Source organism: Ambystoma mexicanum, chromosome 2q, assembly GCF_040938575.1.
Source record: "Ambystoma mexicanum isolate Mex_15411 chromosome 2q, UKY_AmexF1_1, whole genome shotgun sequence".
Taxonomy (NCBI): Eukaryota; Metazoa; Chordata; class Amphibia; order Caudata; family Ambystomatidae; genus Ambystoma; species Ambystoma mexicanum.
In genome coordinates this window covers 127,474,086-127,498,400 of record NC_090924.1, presented here as the reverse complement: position 1 = coordinate 127,498,400, position 24,315 = coordinate 127,474,086, and the positions used below count along the sequence as shown (strand labels likewise).

Here is a 24,315-nt window from a genome sequence, read left to right as displayed (position 1 = left end):
ACATTACATACACAAAATGCAAGCGCGTGCATTTTTTTATTGGCCCCATATACAGAATACATGTGAGGATGCTTGCCTTCCCAGTGTATTTCTCAAGCTCTTGAGAGCATATGCTATTTCCATGGGAACGCAAATAAGTTCATACTTTACATTTGTGTGTGACAAAAGGGGAAAAAAACTATTTTGTGTAAAATGCCAGCAGAGAGTGTTTCTGCCCGGTCTCGAACCGGGGACCTTTCGCGTGTGAGGCGAACGTGATAACCACTACACTACAGAAACAGCTGCTTGCTCACCTTTGTAGGGACTGGGAGAACAGGTGCAAAGGGCAGTGCAAGTGGACCTGCTTAAAGACTAATCAAATGCCTTGCGCCTGAAGCTCACACAATCCAGCCTAAAACATACGTCCTATCAAGCATGCGCACATATACAAGTATGCCAGCTGAGGGCCTATGCAGCGTACAGAGGGAAGGACGTATTTCCACTTTGAGATCGGACGGCCAAAACTCACAAGCAAATCAAGGAATGTTACTGAGAGCTAACAGAGAACACAAAGTGCTTGTCGCAAGGACATGGCACGCAAAGAGGTTCAGGAAGTGAATTGTTCATCGACTACTGCTTACCGAGAAAACCAGAGAGTCTGTCCAATGAAAATAACATTGAAAAAACAAAAAAAAGGAGCTCAAGTTAACCACCTTGATTGGGCTCGTCCGGGATTTGAACCCGGGACCTCTCGCACCCAAAGTGAGAATCATACCCCTAGACCAACGAGCCACGGTCCTTGGAGCATTTGACGGAATTGTCCTCAGCGTTTGCACCCCCCTTAGGATTCGAGGCCAAGAATGCCTATTCCTGAAGTTTGTTCCTGCCGCTGAAAGCCTTGTCGGTGTATGAGCCAAATGAATGCCCCAGTCGGCACGCTCTGACTGTCTTCACAGGTCTCCTCCTCATCCCGAAGGTTGGTGGCCCATTGACATCAGGGTGGAAGGTGCTTGCGATACACTGTTCCTTCCTTCCTTCCTTCCTTCCTTTATTCCTCTTATGCTGTTTATGTAATAAGAGGGGACGATACACAGAAGAGAGAAAGTGGCCCAACACACTAGACTAGCAGTCTTCTGATCAATCTGCAGCTGGCAAGGTGGGGGAGAGCCTTTATTTTGCACCTGCTGGGATCTGCATTGGCAGAAGCTCTGAGGGCTGGGCCTTTCCTTTTGCCTGTAAAAACAAAAAGCAGCCCTCCTCCCTCCAGCCCTGAGAGCATGGGCGTGACACTGGAAAAAGCAGCATCTCCCCTTTGGTAAAGATGACCATTGCACAGCTGCTCACTCAGAGCTCGATCGTGCTCGATCAGGCGAGATATATTTAGGTCACCAGCAAAGTCTGTTCTCTTTTCTTGCGTAGGGTGAGCATTCACAGAGCCCAGCTTCGTTGACAAGAGTGCAAAAGGTGTATACTAAAAGCTTTCTGCTTTACTTGAGCGCCATGGCCGTTATTATATTTTGGCTGCTCCAAGCAATCTCTGTCCAGCCGATGCAAATTTCCAGCTCAAATTTTCCCAGCACTCAAAAAGTCCCTCCTCCCGCCAGCTCTGCTTTCAGGAAGTTCAGCAGAAGCAGTCCAACTTCTGTTCCCACTTCAGAGGAAAAGCTTTCTCGGGCCAGAGAAAGCCAGGGAATCACTGTACCGGCAAGTGCATTTCTTACAACTGGTAATCCCTCAGAACACAGAAATGAAGAAGCTGTATATGAAAATGTATTATTTCTTTGGTACACTAACCTATGTAACTAATATGGACCATTTCAGAGGACGGAGCGGACCCAACTGTGATCCCAGAGACCCAAATACCCAGCAGTAGGGAAAATAAATCCTCTCTGTGCTCTGCAACATTACATACACAAAATGCAAGCGCGTGCATTTTTTTATTGGCCCCATATACAGAATACATGTGAGGATGCTTGCCTTCCCAGTGTATTTCTCAAGCTCTTGAGAGCATATGCTATTTCCATGGGAACGCAAATAAGTTCATACTTTACATTTGTGTGTGACAAAAGGGGAAAAAAACTATTTTGTGTAAAATGCCAGCAGAGAGTGTTTCTGCCCTGTCTCGAACCGGGGACCTTTCGCGTGTGAGGCGAACGTGATAACCACTACACTACAGAAACAGCTGCTTGCTCACCTTTGTAGGGACTGGGAGAACAGGTGCAAAGGGCAGTGCAAGTGGACCTGCTTAAAGACTAATCAAATGCCTTGCGCCTGAAGCTCACACAATCCAGCCTAAAACATACGTCCTATCAAGCATGCGCACATATACAAGTATGCCAGCTGAGGGCCTATGCAGCGTACAGAGGGAAGGACATATTTCCACTTTGAGATCGGACGGCCAAAACTCACAAGCAAATCAAGGAATGTTACTGAGAGCTAACAGAGAACACAAAGTGCTTGTCGCAAGGACATGGCACGCAAAGAGGTTCAGGAAGTGAATTGTTCATCGACTACTGCTTACCGAGAAAACCAGAGAGTCTGTCCAATGAAAATAACATTGAAAAAACAAAAAAAAGGAGCTCAAGTTAACCACCTTGATTGGGCTCGTCCGGGATTTGAACCCGGGACCTCTCGCACCCAAAGCGAGAATCATACCCCTAGACCAACGAGCCACGGTCCTTTGAGCATTTGACGGAATTGTCCTCAGCGTTTGCACCCCCCTTAGGATTCGAGGCCAAGAATGCCTATTCCTGAAGTTTGTTCCTGCCGCTGAAAGCCTTGTCGGTGTATGAGCCAAATGAATGCCCCAGTCGGCACGCTCTGACTGTCTCCACAGGTCTCCTCCTCATCCCGAAGGTTGGTGGCCCATTGACATCAGGGTGGAAGGTGCTTGCGATACACTGTTCCTTCCTTCCTTCCTTCCTTCCTTTATTCCTCTTATGCTGTTTATGTAATAAGAGGGGACGATACACAGAAGAGAGAAAGTGGCCCAACACACTAGACTAGCAGTCTTCTGATCAATCTGCAGCTGGCAAGGTGGGGGAGAGCCTTTATTTTGCACCTGCTGGGATCTGCATTGGCAGAAGCTCTGAGGGCTGGGCCTTTCCTTTTGCCTGTAAAAACAAAAAGCAGCCCTCCTCCCTCCAGCCCTGAGAGCATGGGCGTGACACTGGAAAAAGCAGCATCTCCCCTTTGGTAAAGATGACCATTGCACAGCTGCTCACTCAGAGCTCGATCGTGCTCGATCAGCGAGATATATTTAGGTCACCAGCAAAGTCTGTTCTCTTTTCTTGCGTAGGGTGAGCATTCACAGAGCCCAGCTTCGTTGACAAGAGTGCAAAAGGTGTATACTAAAAGCTTTCTGCTTTACTTGAGCGCCATGGCCGTTATTATATTTTGGCTGCTCCAAGCAATCTCTGTCCAGCCGATGCAAATTTCCAGCTCAAATTTTCCCAGCACTCAAAAAGTCCCTCCTCCCGCCAGCTCTGCTTTCAGGAAGTTCAGCAGAAGCAGTCCAACTTCTGTTCCCACTTCAGAGGAAAAGCTTTCTCGGGCCAGAGAAAGCCAGGGAATCACTGTACCGGCAAGTGCATTTCTTACAACTGGTAATCCCTCAGAACACAGAAATGAAGAAGCTGTATATGAAAATGTATTATTTCTTTGGTACACTAACCTATGTAACTAATATGGACCATTTCAGAGGACGGAGCGGACCCAACTGTGATCCCAGAGACCCAAATACCCAGCAGTAGGGAAAATAAATCCTCTCTGTGCTCTGCAACATTACATACACAAAATGCAAGCGCGTGCATTTTTTTATTGGCCCCATATACAGAATACATGTGAGGATGCTTGCCTTCCCAGTGTATTTCTCAAGCTCTTGAGAGCATATGCTATTTCCATGGGAACGCAAATAAGTTCATACTTTACATTTGTGTGTGACAAAAGGGGAAAAAAACTATTTTGTGTAAAATGCCAGCAGAGAGTGTTTCTGCCCGGTCTCGAACCGGGGACCTTTCGCGTGTGAGGCGAACGTGATAACCACTACACTACAGAAACAGCTGCTTGCTCACCTTTGTAGGGACTGGGAGAACAGGTGCAAAGGGCAGTGCAAGTGGACCTGCTTAAAGACTAATCAAATGCCTTGCGCCTGAAGCTCACACAATCCAGCCTAAAACATACGTCCTATCAAGCATGCGCACATATACAAGTATGCCAGCTGAGGGCCTATGCAGCGTACAGAGGGAAGGACATATTTCCACTTTGAGATCGGACGGCCAAAACTCACAAGCAAATCAAGGAATGTTACTGAGAGCTAACAGAGAACACAAAGTGCTTGTCGCAAGGACATGGCACGCAGAGAGGTTCAGGAAGTGAATTGTTCATCGACTACTGCTTACCGAGAAAACCAGAGAGTCTGTCCAATGAAAATAACATTGAAAAAACAAAAAAAAGGAGCTCAAGTTAACCACCTTGATTGGGCTCGTCCGGGATTTGAACCCGGGTCCTCTCGCACCCAAAGCGAGAATCATACCCCTAGACCAACGAGCCACGGTCCTTTGAGCATTTGACGGAATTGTCCTCAGCGTTTGCACCCCCCTTAGGATTCGAGGCCAAGAATGCCTATTCCTGAAGTTTGTTCCTGCCGCTGAAAGCCTTGTCGGTGTATGAGCCAAATGAATGCCCCAGTCGGCACGCTCTGACTGTCTTCACAGGTCTCCTCCTCATCCCGAAGGTTGGTGGCCCATTGACATCAGGGTGGAAGGTGCTTGCGATACACTGTTCCTTCCTTCCTTCCTTCCTTCCTTTATTCCTCTTATGCTGTTTATGTAATAAGAGGGGACGATACACAGAAGAGAGAAAGTGGCCCAACACACTAGACTAGCAGTCTTCTGATCAATCTGCAGCTGGCAAGGTGGGGGAGAGCCTTTATTTTGCACCTGCTGGGATCTGCATTGGCAGAAGCTCTGAGGGCTGGGCCTTTCCTTTTGCCTGTAAAAACAAAAAGCAGCCCTCCTCCCTCCAGCCCTGAGAGCATGGGCGTGACACTGGAAAAAGCAGCATCTCCCCTTTGGTAAAGATGACCATTGCACAGCTGCTCACTCAGAGCTCGATCGTGCTCGATCAGCGAGATATATTTAGGTCACCAGCAAAGTCTGTTCTCTTTTCTTGCGTAGGGTGAGCATTCACAGAGCCCAGCTTCGTTGACAAGAGTGCAAAAGGTGTATACTAAAAGCTTTCTGCTTTACTTGAGCGCCATGGCCGTTATTATATTTTGGCTGCTCCAAGCAATCTCTGTCCAGCCGATGCAAATTTCCAGCTCAAATTTTCCCAGCACTCAAAAAGTCCCTCCTCCCGCCAGCTCTGCTTTCAGGAAGTTCAGCAGAAGCAGTCCAACTTCTGTTCCCACTTCAGAGGAAAAGCTTTCTCGGGCCAGAGAAAGCCAGGGAATCACTGTACCGGCAAGTGCATTTCTTACAACTGGTAATCCCTCAGAACACAGAAATGAAGAAGCTGTATATGAAAATGTATTATTTCTTTGGTACACTAACCTATGTAACTAATATGGACCATTTCAGAGGACGGAGCGGACCCAACTGTGATCCCAGAGACCCAAATACCCAGCAGTAGGGAAAATAAATCCTCTCTGTGCTCTGCAACATTACATACACAAAATGCAAGCGCGTGCATTTTTTTATTGGCCCCATATACAGAATACATGTGAGGATGCTTGCCTTCCCAGTGTATTTCTCAAGCTCTTGAGAGCATATGCTATTTCCATGGGAACGCAAATAAGTTCATACTTTACATTTGTGTGTGACAAAAGGGGAAAAAAACTATTTTGTGTAAAATGCCAGCAGAGAGTGTTTCTGCCCGGTCTCGAACCGGGGACCTTTCGCGTGTGAGGCGAACGTGATAACCACTACACTACAGAAACAGCTGCTTGCTCACCTTTGTAGGGACTGGGAGAACAGGTGCAAAGGGCAGTGCAAGTGGACCTGCTTAAAGACTAATCAAATGCCTTGCGCCTGAAGCTCACACAATCCAGCCTAAAACATACGTCCTATCAAGCATGCGCACATATACAAGTATGCCAGCTGAGGGCCTATGCAGCGTACAGAGGGAAGGACGTATTTCCACTTTGAGATCGGACGGCCAAAACTCACAAGCAAATCAAGGAATGTTACTGAGAGCTAACAGAGAACACAAAGTGCTTGTCGCAAGGACATGGCACGCAAAGAGGTTCAGGAAGTGAATTGTTCATCGACTACTGCTTACCGAGAAAACCAGAGAGTCTGTCCAATGAAAATAACATTGAAAAAACAAAAAAAAGGAGCTCAAGTTAACCACCTTGATTGGGCTCGTCCGGGATTTGAACCCGGGACCTCTCGCACCCAAAGTGAGAATCATACCCCTAGACCAACGAGCCACGGTCCTTGGAGCATTTGACGGAATTGTCCTCAGCGTTTGCACCCCCCTTAGGATTCGAGGCCAAGAATGCCTATTCCTGAAGTTTGTTCCTGCCGCTGAAAGCCTTGTCGGTGTATGAGCCAAATGAATGCCCCAGTCGGCACGCTCTGACTGTCTTCACAGGTCTCCTCCTCATCCCGAAGGTTGGTGGCCCATTGACATCAGGGTGGAAGGTGCTTGCGATACACTGTTCCTTCCTTCCTTCCTTCCTTCCTTTATTCCTCTTATGCTGTTTATGTAATAAGAGGGGACGATACACAGAAGAGAGAAAGTGGCCCAACACACTAGACTAGCAGTCTTCTGATCAATCTGCAGCTGGCAAGGTGGGGGAGAGCCTTTATTTTGCACCTGCTGGGATCTGCATTGGCAGAAGCTCTGAGGGCTGGGCCTTTCCTTTTGCCTGTAAAAACAAAAAGCAGCCCTCCTCCCTCCAGCCCTGAGAGCATGGGCGTGACACTGGAAAAAGCAGCATCTCCCCTTTGGTAAAGATGACCATTGCACAGCTGCTCACTCAGAGCTCGATCGTGCTCGATCAGGCGAGATATATTTAGGTCACCAGCAAAGTCTGTTCTCTTTTCTTGCGTAGGGTGAGCATTCACAGAGCCCAGCTTCGTTGACAAGAGTGCAAAAGGTGTATACTAAAAGCTTTCTGCTTTACTTGAGCGCCATGGCCGTTATTATATTTTGGCTGCTCCAAGCAATCTCTGTCCAGCCGATGCAAATTTCCAGCTCAAATTTTCCCAGCACTCAAAAAGTCCCTCCTCCCGCCAGCTCTGCTTTCAGGAAGTTCAGCAGAAGCAGTCCAACTTCTGTTCCCACTTCAGAGGAAAAGCTTTCTCGGGCCAGAGAAAGCCAGGGAATCACTGTACCGGCAAGTGCATTTCTTACAACTGGTAATCCCTCAGAACACAGAAATGAAGAAGCTGTATATGAAAATGTATTATTTCTTTGGTACACTAACCTATGTAACTAATATGGACCATTTCAGAGGACGGAGCGGACCCAACTGTGATCCCAGAGACCCAAATACCCAGCAGTAGGGAAAATAAATCCTCTCTGTGCTCTGCAACATTACATACACAAAATGCAAGCGCGTGCATTTTTTTATTGGCCCCATATACAGAATACATGTGAGGATGCTTGCCTTCCCAGTGTATTTCTCAAGCTCTTGAGAGCATATGCTATTTCCATGGGAACGCAAATAAGTTCATACTTTACATTTGTGTGTGACAAAAGGGGAAAAAAACTATTTTGTGTAAAATGCCAGCAGAGAGTGTTTCTGCCCGGTCTCGAACCGGGGACCTTTCGCGTGTGAGGCGAACGTGATAACCACTACACTACAGAAACAGCTGCTTGCTCACCTTTGTAGGGACTGGGAGAACAGGTGCAAAGGGCAGTGCAAGTGGACCTGCTTAAAGACTAATCAAATGCCTTGCGCCTGAAGCTCACACAATCCAGCCTAAAACATACGTCCTATCAAGCATGCGCACATATACAAGTATGCCAGCTGAGGGCCTATGCAGCGTACAGAGGGAAGGACATATTTCCACTTTGAGATCGGACGGCCAAAACTCACAAGCAAATCAAGGAATGTTACTGAGAGCTAACAGAGAACACAAAGTGCTTGTCGCAAGGACATGGCACGCAAAGAGGTTCAGGAAGTGAATTGTTCATCGACTACTGCTTACCGAGAAAACCAGAGAGTCTGTCCAATGAAAATAACATTGAAAAAACAAAAAAAAGGAGCTCAAGTTAACCACCTTGATTGGGCTCGTCCGGGATTTGAACCCGGGACCTCTCGCACCCAAAGCGAGAATCATACCCCTAGACCAACGAGCCACGGTCCTTTGAGCATTTGACGGAATTGTCCTCAGCGTTTGCACCCCCCTTAGGATTCGAGGCCAAGAATGCCTATTCCTGAAGTTTGTTCCTGCCGCTGAAAGCCTTGTCGGTGTATGAGCCAAATGAATGCCCCAGTCGGCACGCTCTGACTGTCTTCACAGGTCTCCTCCTCATCCCGAAGGTTGGTGGCCCATTGACATCAGGGTGAAAGGTGCTTGCGATACACTGTTCCTTCCTTCCTTCCTTCCTTCCTTCCTTTATTCCTCTTATGCTGTTTATGTAATAAGAGGGGACGATACACAGAAGAGAGAAAGTGGCCCAACACACTAGACTAGCAGTCTTCTGATCAATCTGCAGCTGGCAAGGTGGGGGAGAGCCTTTATTTTGCACCTGCTGGGATCTGCATTGGCAGAAGCTCTGAGGGCTGGGCCTTTCCTTTTGCCTGTAAAAACAAAAAGCAGCCCTCCTCCCTCCAGCCCTGAGAGCATGGGCGTGACACTGGAAAAAGCAGCATCTCCCCTTTGGTAAAGATGACCATTGCACAGCTGCTCACTCAGAGCTCGATCGTGCTCGATCAGCGAGATATATTTAGGTCACCAGCAAAGTCTGTTCTCTTTTCTTGCGTAGGGTGAGCATTCACAGAGCCCAGCTTCGTTGACAAGAGTGCAAAAGGTGTATACTAAAAGCTTTCTGCTTTACTTGAGCGCCATGGCCGTTATTATATTTTGGCTGCTCCAAGCAATCTCTGTCCAGCCGATGCAAATTTCCAGCTCAAATTTTCCCAGCACTCAAAAAGTCCCTCCTCCCGCCAGCTCTGCTTTCAGGAAGTTCAGCAGAAGCAGTCCAACTTCTGTTCCCACTTCAGAGGAAAAGCTTTCTCGGGCCAGAGAAAGCCAGGGAATCACTGTACCGGCAAGTGCATTTCTTACAACTGGTAATCCCTCAGAACACAGAAATGAAGAAGCTGTATATGAAAATGTATTATTTCTTTGGTACACTAACCTATGTAACTAATATGGACCATTTCAGAGGACGGAGCGGACCCAACTGTGATCCCAGAGACCCAAATACCCAGCAGTAGGGAAAATAAATCCTCTCTGTGCTCTGCAACATTACATACACAAAATGCAAGCGCGTGCATTTTTTTATTGGCCCCATATACAGAATACATGTGAGGATGCTTGCCTTCCCAGTGTATTTCTCAAGCTCTTGAGAGCATATGCTATTTCCATGGGAACGCAAATAAGTTCATACTTTACATTTGTGTGTGACAAAAGGGGAAAAAAACTATTTTGTGTAAAATGCCAGCAGAGAGTGTTTCTGCCCGGTCTCGAACCGGGGACCTTTCGCGTGTGAGGCGAACGTGATAACCACTACACTACAGAAACAGCTGCTTGCTCACCTTTGTAGGGACTGGGAGAACAGGTGCAAAGGGCAGTGCAAGTGGACCTGCTTAAAGACTAATCAAATGCCTTGCGCCTGAAGCTCACACAATCCAGCCTAAAACATACGTCCTATCAAGCATGCGCACATATACAAGTATGCCAGCTGAGGGCCTATGCAGCGTACAGAGGGAAGGACGTATTTCCACTTTGAGATCGGACGGCCAAAACTCACAAGCAAATCAAGGAATGTTACTGAGAGCTAACAGAGAACACAAAGTGCTTGTCGCAAGGACATGGCACGCAAAGAGGTTCAGGAAGTGAATTGTTCATCGACTACTGCTTACCGAGAAAACCAGAGAGTCTGTCCAATGAAAATAACATTGAAAAAACAAAAAAAAGGAGCTCAAGTTAACCACCTTGATTGGGCTCGTCCGGGATTTGAACCCGGGACCTCTCGCACCCAAAGTGAGAATCATACCCCTAGACCAACGAGCCACGGTCCTGGGAGCATTTGACGGAATTGTCCTCAGCGTTTGCACCCCCCTTAGGATTCGAGGCCAAGAATGCCTATTCCTGAAGTTTGTTCCTGCCGCTGAAAGCCTTGTCGGTGTATGAGCCAAATGAATGCCCCAGTCGGCACGCTCTGACTGTCTTCACAGGTCTCCTCCTCATCCCGAAGGTTGGTGGCCCATTGACATCAGGGTGGAAGGTGCTTGCGATACACTGTTCCTTCCTTCCTTCCTTCCTTCCTTTATTCCTCTTATGCTGTTTATGTAATAAGAGGGGACGATACACAGAAGAGAGAAAGTGGCCCAACACACTAGACTAGCAGTCTTCTGATCAATCTGCAGCTGGCAAGGTGGGGGAGAGCCTTTATTTTGCACCTGCTGGGATCTGCATTGGCAGAAGCTCTGAGGGCTGGGCCTTTCCTTTTGCCTGTAAAAACAAAAAGCAGCCCTCCTCCCTCCAGCCCTGAGAGCATGGGCGTGACACTGGAAAAAGCAGCATCTCCCCTTTGGTAAAGATGACCATTGCACAGCTGCTCACTCAGAGCTCGATCGTGCTCGATCAGGCGAGATATATTTAGGTCACCAGCAAAGTCTGTTCTCTTTTCTTGCGTAGGGTGAGCATTCACAGAGCCCAGCTTCGTTGACAAGAGTGCAAAAGGTGTATACTAAAAGCTTTCTGCTTTACTTGAGCGCCATGGCCGTTATTATATTTTGGCTGCTCCAAGCAATCTCTGTCCAGCCGATGCAAATTTCCAGCTCAAATTTTCCCAGCACTCAAAAAGTCCCTCCTCCCGCCAGCTCTGCTTTCAGGAAGTTCAGCAGAAGCAGTCCAACTTCTGTTCCCACTTCAGAGGAAAAGCTTTCTCGGGCCAGAGAAAGCCAGGGAATCACTGTACCGGCAAGTGCATTTCTTACAACTGGTAATCCCTCAGAACACAGAAATGAAGAAGCTGTATATGAAAATGTATTATTTCTTTGGTACACTAACCTATGTAACTAATATGGACCATTTCAGAGGACGGAGCGGACCCAACTGTGATCCCAGAGACCCAAATACCCAGCAGTAGGGAAAATAAATCCTCTCTGTGCTCTGCAACATTACATACACAAAATGCAAGCGCGTGCATTTTTTTATTGGCCCCATATACAGAATACATGTGAGGATGCTTGCCTTCCCAGTGTATTTCTCAAGCTCTTGAGAGCATATGCTATTTCCATGGGAACGCAAATAAGTTCATACTTTACATTTGTGTGTGACAAAAGGGGAAAAAAACTATTTTGTGTAAAATGCCAGCAGAGAGTGTTTCTGCCCGGTCTCGAACCGGGGACCTTTCGCGTGTGAGGCGAACGTGATAACCACTACACTACAGAAACAGCTGCTTGCTCACCTTTGTAGGGACTGGGAGAACAGGTGCAAAGGGCAGTGCAAGTGGACCTGCTTAAAGACTAATCAAATGCCTTGCGCCTGAAGCTCACACAATCCAGCCTAAAACATACGTCCTATCAAGCATGCGCACATATACAAGTATGCCAGCTGAGGGCCTATGCAGCGTACAGAGGGAAGGACATATTTCCACTTTGAGATCGGACGGCCAAAACTCACAAGCAAATCAAGGAATGTTACTGAGAGCTAACAGAGAACACAAAGTGCTTGTCGCAAGGACATGGCACGCAAAGAGGTTCAGGAAGTGAATTGTTCATCGACTACTGCTTACCGAGAAAACCAGAGAGTCTGTCCAATGAAAATAACATTGAAAAAACAAAAAAAAGGAGCTCAAGTTAACCACCTTGATTGGGCTCGTCCGGGATTTGAACCCGGGACCTCTCGCACCCAAAGCGAGAATCATACCCCTAGACCAACGAGCCACGGTCCTTTGAGCATTTGACGGAATTGTCCTCAGCGTTTGCACCCCCCTTAGGATTCGAGGCCAAGAATGCCTATTCCTGAAGTTTGTTCCTGCCGCTGAAAGCCTTGTCGGTGTATGAGCCAAATGAATGCCCCAGTCGGCACGCTCTGACTGTCTTCACAGGTCTCCTCCTCATCCCGAAGGTTGGTGGCCCATTGACATCAGGGTGGAAGGTGCTTGCGATACACTGTTCCTTCCTTCCTTCCTTCCTTCCTTTATTCCTCTTATGCTGTTTATGTAATAAGAGGGGACGATACACAGAAGAGAGAAAGTGGCCCAACACACTAGACTAGCAGTCTTCTGATCAATCTGCAGCTGGCAAGGTGGGGGAGAGCCTTTATTTTGCACCTGCTGGGATCTGCATTGGCAGAAGCTCTGAGGGCTGGGCCTTTCCTTTTGCCTGTAAAAACAAAAAGCAGCCCTCCTCCCTCCAGCCCTGAGAGCATGGGCGTGACACTGGAAAAAGCAGCATCTCCCCTTTGGTAAAGATGACCATTGCACAGCTGCTCACTCAGAGCTCGATCGTGCTCGATCAGCGAGATATATTTAGGTCACCAGCAAAGTCTGTTCTCTTTTCTTGCGTAGGGTGAGCATTCACAGAGCCCAGCTTCGTTGACAAGAGTGCAAAAGGTGTATACTAAAAGCTTTCTGCTTTACTTGAGCGCCATGGCCGTTATTATATTTTGGCTGCTCCAAGCAATCTCTGTCCAGCCGATGCAAATTTCCAGCTCAAATTTTCCCAGCACTCAAAAAGTCCCTCCTCCCGCCAGCTCTGCTTTCAGGAAGTTCAGCAGAAGCAGTCCAACTTCTGTTCCCACTTCAGAGGAAAAGCTTTCTCGGGCCAGAGAAAGCCAGGGAATCACTGTACCGGCAAGTGCATTTCTTACAACTGGTAATCCCTCAGAACACAGAAATGAAGAAGCTGTATATGAAAATGTATTATTTCTTTGGTACACTAACCTATGTAACTAATATGGACCATTTCAGAGGACGGAGCGGACCCAACTGTGATCCCAGAGACCCAAATACCCAGCAGTAGGGAAAATAAATCCTCTCTGTGCTCTGCAACATTACATACACAAAATGCAAGCGCGTGCATTTTTTTATTGGCCCCATATACAGAATACATGTGAGGATGCTTGCCTTCCCAGTGTATTTCTCAAGCTCTTGAGAGCATATGCTATTTCCATGGGAACGCAAATAAGTTCATACTTTACATTTGTGTGTGACAAAAGGGGAAAAAAACTATTTTGTGTAAAATGCCAGCAGAGAGTGTTTCTGCCCGGTCTCGAACCGGGGACCTTTCGCGTGTGAGGCGAACGTGATAACCACTACACTACAGAAACAGCTGCTTGCTCACCTTTGTAGGGACTGGGAGAACAGGTGCAAAGGGCAGTGCAAGTGGACCTGCTTAAAGACTAATCAAATGCCTTGCGCCTGAAGCTCACACAATCCAGCCTAAAACATACGTCCTATCAAGCATGCGCACATATACAAGTATGCCAGCTGAGGGCCTATGCAGCGTACAGAGGGAAGGACATATTTCCACTTTGAGATCGGACGGCCAAAACTCACAAGCAAATCAAGGAATGTTACTGAGAGCTAACAGAGAACACAAAGTGCTTGTCGCAAGGACATGGCACGCAGAGAGGTTCAGGAAGTGAATTGTTCATCGACTACTGCTTACCGAGAAAACCAGAGAGTCTGTCCAATGAAAATAACATTGAAAAAACAAAAAAAAGGAGCTCAAGTTAACCACCTTGATTGGGCTCGTCCGGGATTTGAACCCGGGTCCTCTCGCACCCAAAGCGAGAATCATACCCCTAGACCAACGAGCCACGGTCCTTTGAGCATTTGACGGAATTGTCCTCAGCGTTTGCACCCCCCTTAGGATTCGAGGCCAAGAATGCCTATTCCTGAAGTTTGTTCCTGCCGCTGAAAGCCTTGTCGGTGTATGAGCCAAATGAATGCCCCAGTCGGCACGCTCTGACTGTCTTCACAGGTCTCCTCCTCATCCCGAAGGTTGGTGGCCCATTGACATCAGGGTGGAAGGTGCTTGCGATACACTGTTCCTTCCTTCCTTCCTTCCTTCCTTTATTCCTCTTATGCTGTTTATGTAATAAGAGGGGACGATACACAGAAGAGAGAAAGTGGCCCAACACACTAGACTAGCAGTCTTCTGATCAATCTGCAGCTGGCAAGGTGGGGGAGAGCCTTTATTTTGCACCTGCTGGGATCTGCATTGGCAGAAGCTCTGAGGGCTGGGCCTTTCCTTTTGCCTGTAAAAACAAAAAGCAGCCCTCCTCCCTCCAGCCCTGAGAGCATGGGCGTGACACTGGAAAAAGCAGCATCTCCCCTTTGGTAAAGATGACCATTGCACAGCTGCTCACTCAGAGCTCGATCGTGCTCGATCAGCGAGATATATTTAGGTCACCAGCAAAGTCTGTTCTCTTTTCTTGCGTAGGGTGAGCATTCACAGAGCCCAGCTTCGTTGACAAGAGTGCAAAAGGTGTATACTAAAAGCTTTCTGCTTTACTTGAGCGCCATGGCCGTTATTATATTTTGGCTGCTCCAAGCAATCTCTGTCCAGCCGATGCAAATTTCCAGCTCAAATTTTCCCAGCACTCAAAAAGTCCCTCCTCCCGCCAGCTCTGCTTTCAGGAAGTTCAGCAGAAGCAGTCCAACTTCTGTTCCCACTTCAGAGGAAAAGCTTTCTCGGGCCAGAGAAAGCCAGGGAATCACTGTACCGGCAAGTGCATTTCTTACAACTGGTAATCCCTCAGAACACAGAAATGAAGAAGCTGTATATGAAAATGTATTATTTCTTTGGTACACTAACCTATGTAACTAATATGGACCATTTCAGAGGACGGAGCGGACCCAACTGTGATCCCAGAGACCCAAATACCCAGCAGTAGGGAAAATAAATCCTCTCTGTGCTCTGCAACATTACATACACAAAATGCAAGCGCGTGCATTTTTTTATTGGCCCCATATACAGAATACATGTGAGGATGCTTGCCTTCCCAGTGTATTTCTCAAGCTCTTGAGAGCATATGCTATTTCCATGGGAACGCAAATAAGTTCATACTTTACATTTGTGTGTGACAAAAGGGGAAAAAAACTATTTTGTGTAAAATGCCAGCAGAGAGTGTTTCTGCCCGGTCTCGAACCGGGGACCTTTCGCGTGTGAGGCGAACGTGATAACCACTACACTACAGAAACAGCTGCTTGCTCACCTTTGTAGGGACTGGGAGAACAGGTGCAAAGGGCAGTGCAAGTGGACCTGCTTAAAGACTAATCAAATGCCTTGCGCCTGAAGCTCACACAATCCAGCCTAAAACATACGTCCTATCAAGCATGCGCACATATACAAGTATGCCAGCTGAGGGCCTATGCAGCGTACAGAGGGAAGGACGTATTTCCACTTTGAGATCGGACGGCCAAAACTCACAAGCAAATCAAGGAATGTTACTGAGAGCTAACAGAGAACACAAAGTGCTTGTCGCAAGGACATGGCACGCAAAGAGGTTCAGGAAGTGAATTGTTCATCGACTACTGCTTACCGAGAAAACCAGAGAGTCTGTCCAATGAAAATAACATTGAAAAAACAAAAAAAAGGAGCTCAAGTTAACCACCTTGATTGGGCTCGTCCGGGATTTGAACCCGGGACCTCTCGCACCCAAAGTGAGAATCATACCCCTAGACCAACGAGCCACGGTCCTTGGAGCATTTGACGGAATTGTCCTCAGCGTTTGCACCCCCCTTAGGATTCGAGGCCAAGAATGCCTATTCCTGAAGTTTGTTCCTGCCGCTGAAAGCCTTGTCGGTGTATGAGCCAAATGAATGCCCCAGTCGGCACGCTCTGACTGTCTTCACAGGTCTCCTCCTCATCCCGAAGGTTGGTGGCCCATTGACATCAGGGTGGAAGGTGCTTGCGATACACTGTTCCTTCCTTCCTTCCTTCCTTCCTTTATTCCTCTTATGCTGTTTATGTAATAAGAGGGGACGATACACAGAAGAGAGAAAGTGGCCCAACACACTAGACTAGCAGTCTTCTGATCAATCTGCAGCTGGCAAGGTGGGGGAGAGCCTTTATTTTGCACCTGCTGGGATCTGCATTGGCAGAAGCTCTGAGGGCTGGGCCTTTCCTTTTGCCTGTAAAAACAAAAAGCAGCCCTCCTCCCTCCAGCCCTGAGAGCATGGGCGTGACACTGGAAAAAGCAGCATCTCCCCTTTGGTAAAGATGACCATTGCACAGCTGCTCACTCAGAGCTCTATCGTGCTCGATCAGGCGAGATATATTTAGGTCACCAGCAAAGTCTGTTCTCTTTTCTTGCGTAGGGTGAGCATTCACAGAGCCCAGCTTCGTTGACAAGAGTGCAAAAGGTGTATACTAAAAGCTTTCTGCTTTACTTGAGCGCCATGGCCGTTATTATATTTTGGCTGCTCCAAGCAATCTCTGTCCAGCCGATGCAAATTTCCAGCTCAAATTTTCCCAGCACTCAAAAAGTCCCTCCTCCCGCCAGCTCTGCTTTCAGGAAGTTCAGCAGAAGCAGTCCAACTTCTGTTCCCACTTCAGAGGAAAAGCTTTCTCGGGCCAGAGAAAGCCAGGGAATCACTGTACCGGCAAGTGCATTTCTTACAACTGGTAATCCCTCAGAACACAGAAATGAAGAAGCTGTATATGAAAATGTATTATTTCTTTGGTACACTAACCTATGTAACTAATATGGACCATTTCAGAGGACGGAGCGGACCCAACTGTGATCCCAGAGACCCAAATACCCAGCAGTAGGGAAAATAAATCCTCTCTGTGCTCTGCAACATTACATACACAAAATGCAAGCGCGTGCATTTTTTTATTGGCCCCATATACAGAATACATGTGAGGATGCTTGCCTTCCCAGTGTATTTCTCAAGCTCTTGAGAGCATATGCTATTTCCATGGGAACGCAAATAAGTTCATACTTTACATTTGTGTGTGACAAAAGGGGAAAAAAACTATTTTGTGTAAAATGCCAGCAGAGAGTGTTTCTGCCCGGTCTCGAACCGGGCACCTTTCGCGTGTGAGGCGAACGTGATAACCACTACACTACAGAAACAGCTGCTTGCTCACCTTTGTAGGGACTGGGAGAACAGGTGCAAAGGGCAGTGCAAGTGGACCTGCTTAAAGACTAATCAAATGCCTTGCGCCTGAAGCTCACACAATCCAGCCTAAAACATACGTCCTATCAAGCATGCGCACATATACAAGTATGCCAGCTGAGGGCCTATGCAGCGTACAGAGGGAAGGACATATTTCCACTTTGAGATCGGACGGCCAAAACTCACAAGCAAATCAAGGAATGTTACTGAGAGCTAACAGAGAACACAAAGTGCTTGTCGCAAGGACATGGCACGCAAAGAGGTTCAGGAAGTGAATTGTTCATCGACTACTGCTTACCGAGAAAACCAGAGAGTCTGTCCAATGAAAATAACATTGAAAAAACAAAAAAAAGGAGCTCAAGTTAACCACCTTGATTGGGCTCGTCCGGGATTTGAACCCGGGACCTCTCGCACCCAAAGCGAGAATCATACCCCTAGACCAACGAGCCACGGTCCTTTGAGCATTTGACGGAATTGTCCTCAGCGTTTGCACCCCCCTTAGGATTCGAGGCCAAGAATGCCTATTCCTGAAGTTTGTTCCTGCCGCTGAAAGCCTTGTCGGTGTATGAGCCAAATGAATGCCCCAGTCGGCACGCTCTGACTGTCTTCACAGGTCTCCTCCTCATCCCGAAGGTTGGTGGCCCATTGACATCAGGGTGGAAGGTGCTTGCGATACACTGTTCCTTCCTTCCTTCCTTCCTTCCTTTATTCCTCTTATGCTGTTTATGTAATAAGAGGGGACGATACACAGAAGAGAGAAAGTGGCCCAACACACTAGACTAGCAGTCTTCTGATCAATCTGCAGCTGGCAAGGTGGGGGAGAGCCTTTATTTTGCACCTGCTGGGATCTGCATTGGCAGAAGCTCTGAGGGCTGGGCCTTTCCTTTTGCCTGTAAAAACAAAAAGCAGCCCTCCTCCCTCCAGCCCTGAGAGCATGGGCGTGACACTGGAAAAAGCAGCATCTCCCCTTTGGTAAAGATGACCATTGCACAGCTGCTCACTCAGAGCTCGATCGTGCTCGATCAGCGAGATATATTTAGGTCACCAGCAAAGTCTGTTCTCTTTTCTTGCGTAGGGTGAGCATTCACAGAGCCCAGCTTCGTTGACAAGAGTGCAAAAGGTGTATACTAAAAGCTTTCTGCTTTACTTGAGCGCCATGGCCGTTATTATATTTTGGCTGCTCCAAGCAATCTCTGTCCAGCCGATGCAAATTTCCAGCTCAAATTTTCCCAGCACTCAAAAAGTCCCTCCTCCCGCCAGCTCTGCTTTCAGGAAGTTCAGCAGAAGCAGTCCAACTTCTGTTCCCACTTCAGAGGAAAAGCTTTCTCGGGCCAGAGAAAGCCAGGGAATCACTGTACCGGCAAGTGCATTTCTTACAACTGGTAATCCCTCAGAACACAGAAATGAAGAAGCTGTATATGAAAATGTATTATTTCTTTGGTACACTAACCTATGTAACTAATATGGACCATTTCAGAGGACGGAGCGGACCCAACTGTGATCCCAGAGACCCAAATACCCAGCAGTAGGGAAAATAAATCCTCTCTGTGCTCTGCAACATTACATACACAAAATGCAAGCGCGTGCATTTTTTTATTGGCCCCATATACAGAATACATGTGAGGATGCTTGCCTTCCCAGTGTATTTCTCAAGCTCTTGAGAGCATATGCTATTTCCATGGGAACGCAAATAAGTTCATACTTTACATTTGTGTGTGACAAAAGGGGAAAAAAACTATTTTGTGTAAAATGCCAGCAGAGAGTGTTTCTGCCCGGTCTCGAACCGGGGACCTTTCGCGTGTGAGGCGAACGTGATAACCACTACACTACAGAAACAGCTGCTTGCTCACCTTTGTAGGGACTGGGAGAACAGGTGCAAAGGGCAGTGCAAGTGGACCTGCTTAAAGACTAATCAAATGCCTTGCGCCTGAAGCTCACACAATCCAGCCTAAAACATACGTCCTATCAAGCATGCGCACATATACAAGTATGCCAGCTGAGGGCCTATGCAGCGTACAGAGGGAAGGACATATTTCCACTTTGAGATCGGACGGCCAAAACTCACAAGCAAATCAAGGAATGTTACTGAGAGCTAACAGAGAACACAAAGTGCTTGTCGCAAGGACATGGCACGCAGAGAGGTTCAGGAAGTGAATTGTTCATCGACTACTGCTTACCGAGAAAACCAGAGAGTCTGTCCAATGAAAATAACATTGAAAAAACAAAAAAAAGGAGCTCAAGTTAACCAACTTGATTGGGCTCGTCCGGGATTTGAACCCGGGTCCTCTCGCACCCAAAGCGAGAATCATACCCCTAGACCAACGAGCCACGGTCCTTTGAGCATTTGACGGAATTGTCCTCAGCGTTTGCACCCCCCTTAGGATTCGAGGCCAAGAATGCCTATTCCTGAAGTTTGTTCCTGCCGCTGAAAGCCTTGTCGGTGTATGAGCCAAATGAATGCCCCAGTCGGCACGCTCTGACTGTCTTCACAGGTCTCCTCCTCATCCCGAAGGTTGGTGGCCCATTGACATCAGGGTGGAAGGTGCTTGCGATACACTGTTCCTTCCTTCCTTCCTTCCTTCCTTTATTCCTCTTATGCTGTTTATGTAATAAGAGGGGACGATACACAGAAGAGAGAAAGTGGCCCAACACACTAGACTAGCAGTCTTCTGATCAATCTGCAGCTGGCAAGGTGGGGGAGAGCCTTTATTTTGCACCTGCTGGGATCTGCATTGGCAGAAGCTCTGAGGGCTGGGCCTTTCCTTTTGCCTGTAAAAACAAAAAGCAGCCCTCCTCCCTCCAGCCCTGAGAGCATGGGCGTGACACTGGAAAAAGCAGCATCTCCCCTTTGGTAAAGATGACCATTGCACAGCTGCTCACTCAGAGCTCGATCGTGCTCGATCAGCGAGATATATTTAGGTCACCAGCAAAGTCTGTTCTCTTTTCTTGCGTAGGGTGAGCATTCACAGAGCCCAGCTTCGTTGACAAGAGTGCAAAAGGTGTATACTAAAAGCTTTCTGCTTTACTTGAGCGCCATGGCCGTTATTATATTTTGGCTGCTCCAAGCAATCTCTGTCCAGCCGATGCAAATTTCCAGCTCAAATTTTCCCAGCACTCAAAAAGTCCCTCCTCCCGCCAGCTCTGCTTTCAGGAAGTTCAGCAGAAGCAGTCCAACTTCTGTTCCCACTTCAGAGGAAAAGCTTTCTCGGGCCAGAGAAAGCCAGGGAATCACTGTACCGGCAAGTGCATTTCTTACAACTGGTAATCCCTCAGAACACAGAAATGAAGAAGCTGTATATGAAAATGTATTATTTCTTTGGTACACTAACCTATGTAACTAATATGGACCATTTCAGAGGACGGAGCGGACCCAACTGTGATCCCAGAGACCCAAATACCCAGCAGTAGGGAAAATAAATCCTCTCTGTGCTCTGCAACATTACATACACAAAATGCAAGCGCGTGCATTTTTTTATTGGCCCCATATACAGAATACATGTGAGGATGCTTGCCTTCCCAGTGTATTTCTCAAGCTCTTGAGAGCATATGCTATTTCCATGGGAACGCAAATAAGTTCATACTTTACATTTGTGTGTGACAAAAGGGGAAAAAAACTATTTTGTGTAAAATGCCAGCAGAGAGTGTTTCTGCCCGGTCTCGAACCGGGGACCTTTCGCGTGTGAGGCGAACGTGATAACCACTACACTACAGAAACAGCTGCTTGCTCACCTTTGTAGGGACTGGGAGAACAGGTGCAAAGGGCAGTGCAAGTGGACCTGCTTAAAGACTAATCAAATGCCTTGCGCCTGAAGCTCACACAATCCAGCCTAAAACATACGTCCTATCAAGCATGCGCACATATACAAGTATGCCAGCTGAGGGCCTATGCAGCGTACAGAGGGAAGGACGTATTTCCACTTTGAGATCGGACGGCCAAAACTCACAAGCAAATCAAGGAATGTTACTGAGAGCTAACAGAGAACACAAAGTGCTTGTCGCAAGGACATGGCACGCAAAGAGGTTCAGGAAGTGAATTGTTCATCGACTACTGCTTACCGAGAAAACCAGAGAGTCTGTCCAATGAAAATAACATTGAAAAAACAAAAAAAAGGAGCTCAAGTTAACCACCTTGATTGGGCTCGTCCGGGATTTGAACCCGGGACCTCTCGCACCCAAAGTGAGAATCATACCCCTAGACCAACGAGCCACGGTCCTTGGAGCATTTGACGGAATTGTCCTCAGCGTTTGCACCCCCCTTAGGATTCGAGGCCAAGAATGCCTATTCCTGAAGTTTGTTCCTGCCGCTGAAAGCCTTGTCGGTGTATGAGCCAAATGAATGCCCCAGTCGGCACGCTCTGACTGTCTTCACAGGTCTCCTCCTCATCCCGAAGGTTGGTGGCCCATTGACATCAGGGTGGAAGGTGCTTGCGATACACTGTTCCTTCCTTCCTTCCTTCCTTCCTTTATTCCTCTTATGCTGTTTATGTAATAAGAGGGGACGATACACAGAAGAGAGAAAGTGGCCCAACACACTAGACTAGCAGTCTTCTGATCAATCTGCAGCTGGCAAGGTGGGGGAGAGCCTTTATTTTGCACCTGCTGGGATCTGCATTGGCAGAAGCTCTGAGGGCTGGGCCTTTCCTTTTGCCTGTAAAAACAAAAAGCAGCCCTCCTCCCTCCAGCCCTGAGAGCATGGGCGTGACACTGGAAAAAGCAGCATCTCCCCTTTGGTAAAGATGACCATTGCACAGCTGCTCACTCAGAGCTCGATCGTGCTCGATCAGGCGAGATATATTTAGGTCACCAGCAAAGTCTGTTCTCTTTTCTTGCGTAGGGTGAGCATTCACAGAGCCCAGCTTCGTTGACAAGAGTGCAAAAGGTGTATACTAAAAGCTTTCTGCTTTACTTGAGCGCCATGGCCGTTATTATATTTTGGCTGCTCCAAGCAATCTCTGTCCAGCCGATGCAAATTTCCAGCTCAAATTTTCCCAGCACTCAAAAAGTCCCTCCTCCCGCCAGCTCTGCTTTCAGGAAGTTCAGCAGAAGCAGTCCAACTTCTGTTCCCACTTCAGAGGAAAAGCTTTCTCGGGCCAGAGAAAGCCAGGGAATCACTGTACCGGCAAGTGCATTTCTTACAACTGGTAATCCCTCAGAACACAGAAATGAAGAAGCTGTATATGAAAATGTATTATTTCTTTGGTACACTAACCTATGTAACTAATATGGACCATTTCAGAGGACGGAGCGGACCCAACTGTGATCCCAGAGACCCAAATACCCAGCAGTAGGGAAAATAAATCCTCTCTGTGCTCTGCAACATTACATACACAAAATGCAAGCGCGTGCATTTTTTTATTGGCCCCATATACAGAATACATGTGAGGATGCTTGCCTTCCCAGTGTATTTCTCAAGCTCTTGAGACCATATGCTATTTCCATGGGAACGCAAATAAGTTCATACTTTACATTTGTGTGTGACAAAAGGGGAAAAAAACTATTTTGTGTAAAATGCCAGCAGAGAGTGTTTCTGCCCGGTCTCGAACCGGGGACCTTTCGCGTGTGAGGCGAACGTGATAACCACTACACTACAGAAACAGCTGCTTGCTCACCTTTGTAGGGACTGGGAGAACAGGTGCAAAGGGCAGTGCAAGTGGACCTGCTTAAAGACTAATCAAATGCCTTGCGCCTGAAGCTCACACAATCCAGCCTAAAACATACGTCCTATCAAGCATGCGCACATATACAAGTATGCCAGCTGAGGGCCTATGCAGCGTACAGAGGGAAGGACATATTTCCACTTTGAGATCGGACGGCCAAAACTCACAAGCAAATCAAGGAATGTTACTGAGAGCTAACAGAGAACACAAAGTGCTTGTCGCAAGGACATGGCACGCAAAGAGGTTCAGGAAGTGAATTGTTCATCGACTACTGCTTACCGAGAAAACCAGAGAGTCTGTCCAATGAAAATAACATTGAAAAAACAAAAAAAAGGAGCTCAAGTTAACCACCTTGATTGGGCTCGTCCGGGATTTGAACCCGGGACCTCTCGCACCCAAAGCGAGAATCATACCCCTAGACCAACGAGCCACGGTCCTTTGAGCATTTGACGGAATTGTCCTCAGCGTTTGCACCCCCCTTAGGATTCGAGGCCAAGAATGCCTATTCCTGAAGTTTGTTCCTGCCGCTGAAAGCCTTGTCGGTGTATGAGCCAAATGAATGCCCCAGTCGGCACGCTCTGACTGTCTTCACAGGTCTCCTCCTCATCCCGAAGGTTGGTGGCCCATTGACATCAGGGTGGAAGGTGCTTGCGATACACTGTTCCTTCCTTCCTTCCTTCCTTCCTTTATTCCTCTTATGCTGTTTATGTAATAAGAGGGGACGATACACAGAAGAGAGAAAGTGGCCCAACACACTAGACTAGCAGTCTTCTGATCAATCTGCAGCTGGCAAGGTGGGGGAGAGCCTTTATTTTGCACCTGCTGGGATCTGCATTGGCAGAAGCTCTGAGGGCTGGGCCTTTCCTTTTGCCTGTAAAAACAAAAAGCAGCCCTCCTCCCTCCAGCCCTGAGAGCATGGGCGTGACACTGGAAAAAGCAGCATCTCCCCTTTGGTAAAGATGACCATTGCACAGCTGCTCACTCAGAGCTCGATCGTGCTCGATCAGCGAGATATATTTAGGTCACCAGCAAAGTCTGTTCTCTTTTCTTGCGTAGGGTGAGCATTCACAGAGCCCAGCTTCGTTGACAAGAGTGCAAAAGGTGTATACTAAAAGCTTTCTGCTTTACTTGAGCGCCATGGCCGTTATTATATTTTGGCTGCTCCAAGCAATCTCTGTCCAGCCGATGCAAATTTCCAGCTCAAATTTTCCCAGCACTCAAAAAGTCCCTCCTCCCGCCAGCTCTGCTTTCAGGAAGTTCAGCAGAAGCAGTCCAACTTCTGTTCCCACTTCAGAGGAAAAGCTTTCTCGGGCCAGAGAAAGCCAGGGAATCACTGTACCGGCAAGTGCATTTCTTACAACTGGTAATCCCTCAGAACACAGAAATGAAGAAGCTGTATATGAAAATGTATTATTTC

General features: G+C 47.5%; 26 non-coding genes across 26 annotated transcripts; all 26 read right to left on the bottom strand.

The window, feature by feature from the left end:
• Positions 1–206: 206 nt before the first annotated feature.
• Positions 207–279, bottom strand: TRNAV-CAC (transfer RNA valine (anticodon CAC)). Its single transcript has one exon. It is a non-coding gene; the product is annotated as a tRNA-Val (tRNA).
• Positions 280–699: 420 nt separating this feature from the next.
• Positions 700–771, bottom strand: TRNAP-UGG (transfer RNA proline (anticodon UGG)). The gene has a single exon. It is a non-coding gene; the product is annotated as a tRNA-Pro (tRNA).
• Positions 772–2,086: 1,315 nt separating this feature from the next.
• Positions 2,087–2,159, bottom strand: TRNAV-CAC (transfer RNA valine (anticodon CAC)). The gene has a single exon. It is a non-coding gene; the product is annotated as a tRNA-Val (tRNA).
• A 420-nt stretch (positions 2,160–2,579) lies between these two features.
• Positions 2,580–2,651, bottom strand: TRNAP-UGG (transfer RNA proline (anticodon UGG)). Its single transcript has one exon. It is a non-coding gene; the product is annotated as a tRNA-Pro (tRNA).
• A 1,314-nt stretch (positions 2,652–3,965) lies between these two features.
• Positions 3,966–4,038, bottom strand: TRNAV-CAC (transfer RNA valine (anticodon CAC)). Its single transcript has one exon. It is a non-coding gene; the product is annotated as a tRNA-Val (tRNA).
• Positions 4,039–4,458: 420 nt separating this feature from the next.
• TRNAP-UGG (transfer RNA proline (anticodon UGG)) lies at positions 4,459–4,530 on the bottom strand. Its single transcript has one exon. It is a non-coding gene; the product is annotated as a tRNA-Pro (tRNA).
• Positions 4,531–5,844: 1,314 nt separating this feature from the next.
• On the bottom strand, positions 5,845–5,917 carry TRNAV-CAC (transfer RNA valine (anticodon CAC)). Its single transcript has one exon. It is a non-coding gene; the product is annotated as a tRNA-Val (tRNA).
• Positions 5,918–6,337: 420 nt separating this feature from the next.
• On the bottom strand, positions 6,338–6,409 carry TRNAP-UGG (transfer RNA proline (anticodon UGG)). Its single transcript has one exon. It is a non-coding gene; the product is annotated as a tRNA-Pro (tRNA).
• Positions 6,410–7,724: 1,315 nt separating this feature from the next.
• On the bottom strand, positions 7,725–7,797 carry TRNAV-CAC (transfer RNA valine (anticodon CAC)). The gene has a single exon. It is a non-coding gene; the product is annotated as a tRNA-Val (tRNA).
• Positions 7,798–8,217: 420 nt separating this feature from the next.
• Positions 8,218–8,289, bottom strand: TRNAP-UGG (transfer RNA proline (anticodon UGG)). The gene has a single exon. It is a non-coding gene; the product is annotated as a tRNA-Pro (tRNA).
• A 1,318-nt stretch (positions 8,290–9,607) lies between these two features.
• On the bottom strand, positions 9,608–9,680 carry TRNAV-CAC (transfer RNA valine (anticodon CAC)). The gene has a single exon. It is a non-coding gene; the product is annotated as a tRNA-Val (tRNA).
• A 420-nt stretch (positions 9,681–10,100) lies between these two features.
• TRNAP-UGG (transfer RNA proline (anticodon UGG)) lies at positions 10,101–10,172 on the bottom strand. The gene has a single exon. It is a non-coding gene; the product is annotated as a tRNA-Pro (tRNA).
• A 1,315-nt stretch (positions 10,173–11,487) lies between these two features.
• Positions 11,488–11,560, bottom strand: TRNAV-CAC (transfer RNA valine (anticodon CAC)). The gene has a single exon. It is a non-coding gene; the product is annotated as a tRNA-Val (tRNA).
• Positions 11,561–11,980: 420 nt separating this feature from the next.
• TRNAP-UGG (transfer RNA proline (anticodon UGG)) lies at positions 11,981–12,052 on the bottom strand. The gene has a single exon. It is a non-coding gene; the product is annotated as a tRNA-Pro (tRNA).
• A 1,314-nt stretch (positions 12,053–13,366) lies between these two features.
• TRNAV-CAC (transfer RNA valine (anticodon CAC)) lies at positions 13,367–13,439 on the bottom strand. The gene has a single exon. It is a non-coding gene; the product is annotated as a tRNA-Val (tRNA).
• A 420-nt stretch (positions 13,440–13,859) lies between these two features.
• On the bottom strand, positions 13,860–13,931 carry TRNAP-UGG (transfer RNA proline (anticodon UGG)). The gene has a single exon. It is a non-coding gene; the product is annotated as a tRNA-Pro (tRNA).
• A 1,314-nt stretch (positions 13,932–15,245) lies between these two features.
• On the bottom strand, positions 15,246–15,318 carry TRNAV-CAC (transfer RNA valine (anticodon CAC)). The gene has a single exon. It is a non-coding gene; the product is annotated as a tRNA-Val (tRNA).
• Positions 15,319–15,738: 420 nt separating this feature from the next.
• TRNAP-UGG (transfer RNA proline (anticodon UGG)) lies at positions 15,739–15,810 on the bottom strand. Its single transcript has one exon. It is a non-coding gene; the product is annotated as a tRNA-Pro (tRNA).
• Positions 15,811–17,125: 1,315 nt separating this feature from the next.
• On the bottom strand, positions 17,126–17,198 carry TRNAV-CAC (transfer RNA valine (anticodon CAC)). The gene has a single exon. It is a non-coding gene; the product is annotated as a tRNA-Val (tRNA).
• A 420-nt stretch (positions 17,199–17,618) lies between these two features.
• Positions 17,619–17,690, bottom strand: TRNAP-UGG (transfer RNA proline (anticodon UGG)). The gene has a single exon. It is a non-coding gene; the product is annotated as a tRNA-Pro (tRNA).
• Positions 17,691–19,004: 1,314 nt separating this feature from the next.
• On the bottom strand, positions 19,005–19,077 carry TRNAV-CAC (transfer RNA valine (anticodon CAC)). The gene has a single exon. It is a non-coding gene; the product is annotated as a tRNA-Val (tRNA).
• A 420-nt stretch (positions 19,078–19,497) lies between these two features.
• TRNAP-UGG (transfer RNA proline (anticodon UGG)) lies at positions 19,498–19,569 on the bottom strand. The gene has a single exon. It is a non-coding gene; the product is annotated as a tRNA-Pro (tRNA).
• A 1,314-nt stretch (positions 19,570–20,883) lies between these two features.
• Positions 20,884–20,956, bottom strand: TRNAV-CAC (transfer RNA valine (anticodon CAC)). The gene has a single exon. It is a non-coding gene; the product is annotated as a tRNA-Val (tRNA).
• A 420-nt stretch (positions 20,957–21,376) lies between these two features.
• Positions 21,377–21,448, bottom strand: TRNAP-UGG (transfer RNA proline (anticodon UGG)). The gene has a single exon. It is a non-coding gene; the product is annotated as a tRNA-Pro (tRNA).
• A 1,315-nt stretch (positions 21,449–22,763) lies between these two features.
• TRNAV-CAC (transfer RNA valine (anticodon CAC)) lies at positions 22,764–22,836 on the bottom strand. The gene has a single exon. It is a non-coding gene; the product is annotated as a tRNA-Val (tRNA).
• A 420-nt stretch (positions 22,837–23,256) lies between these two features.
• TRNAP-UGG (transfer RNA proline (anticodon UGG)) lies at positions 23,257–23,328 on the bottom strand. Its single transcript has one exon. It is a non-coding gene; the product is annotated as a tRNA-Pro (tRNA).
• Positions 23,329–24,315: the final 987 nt, after the last annotated feature.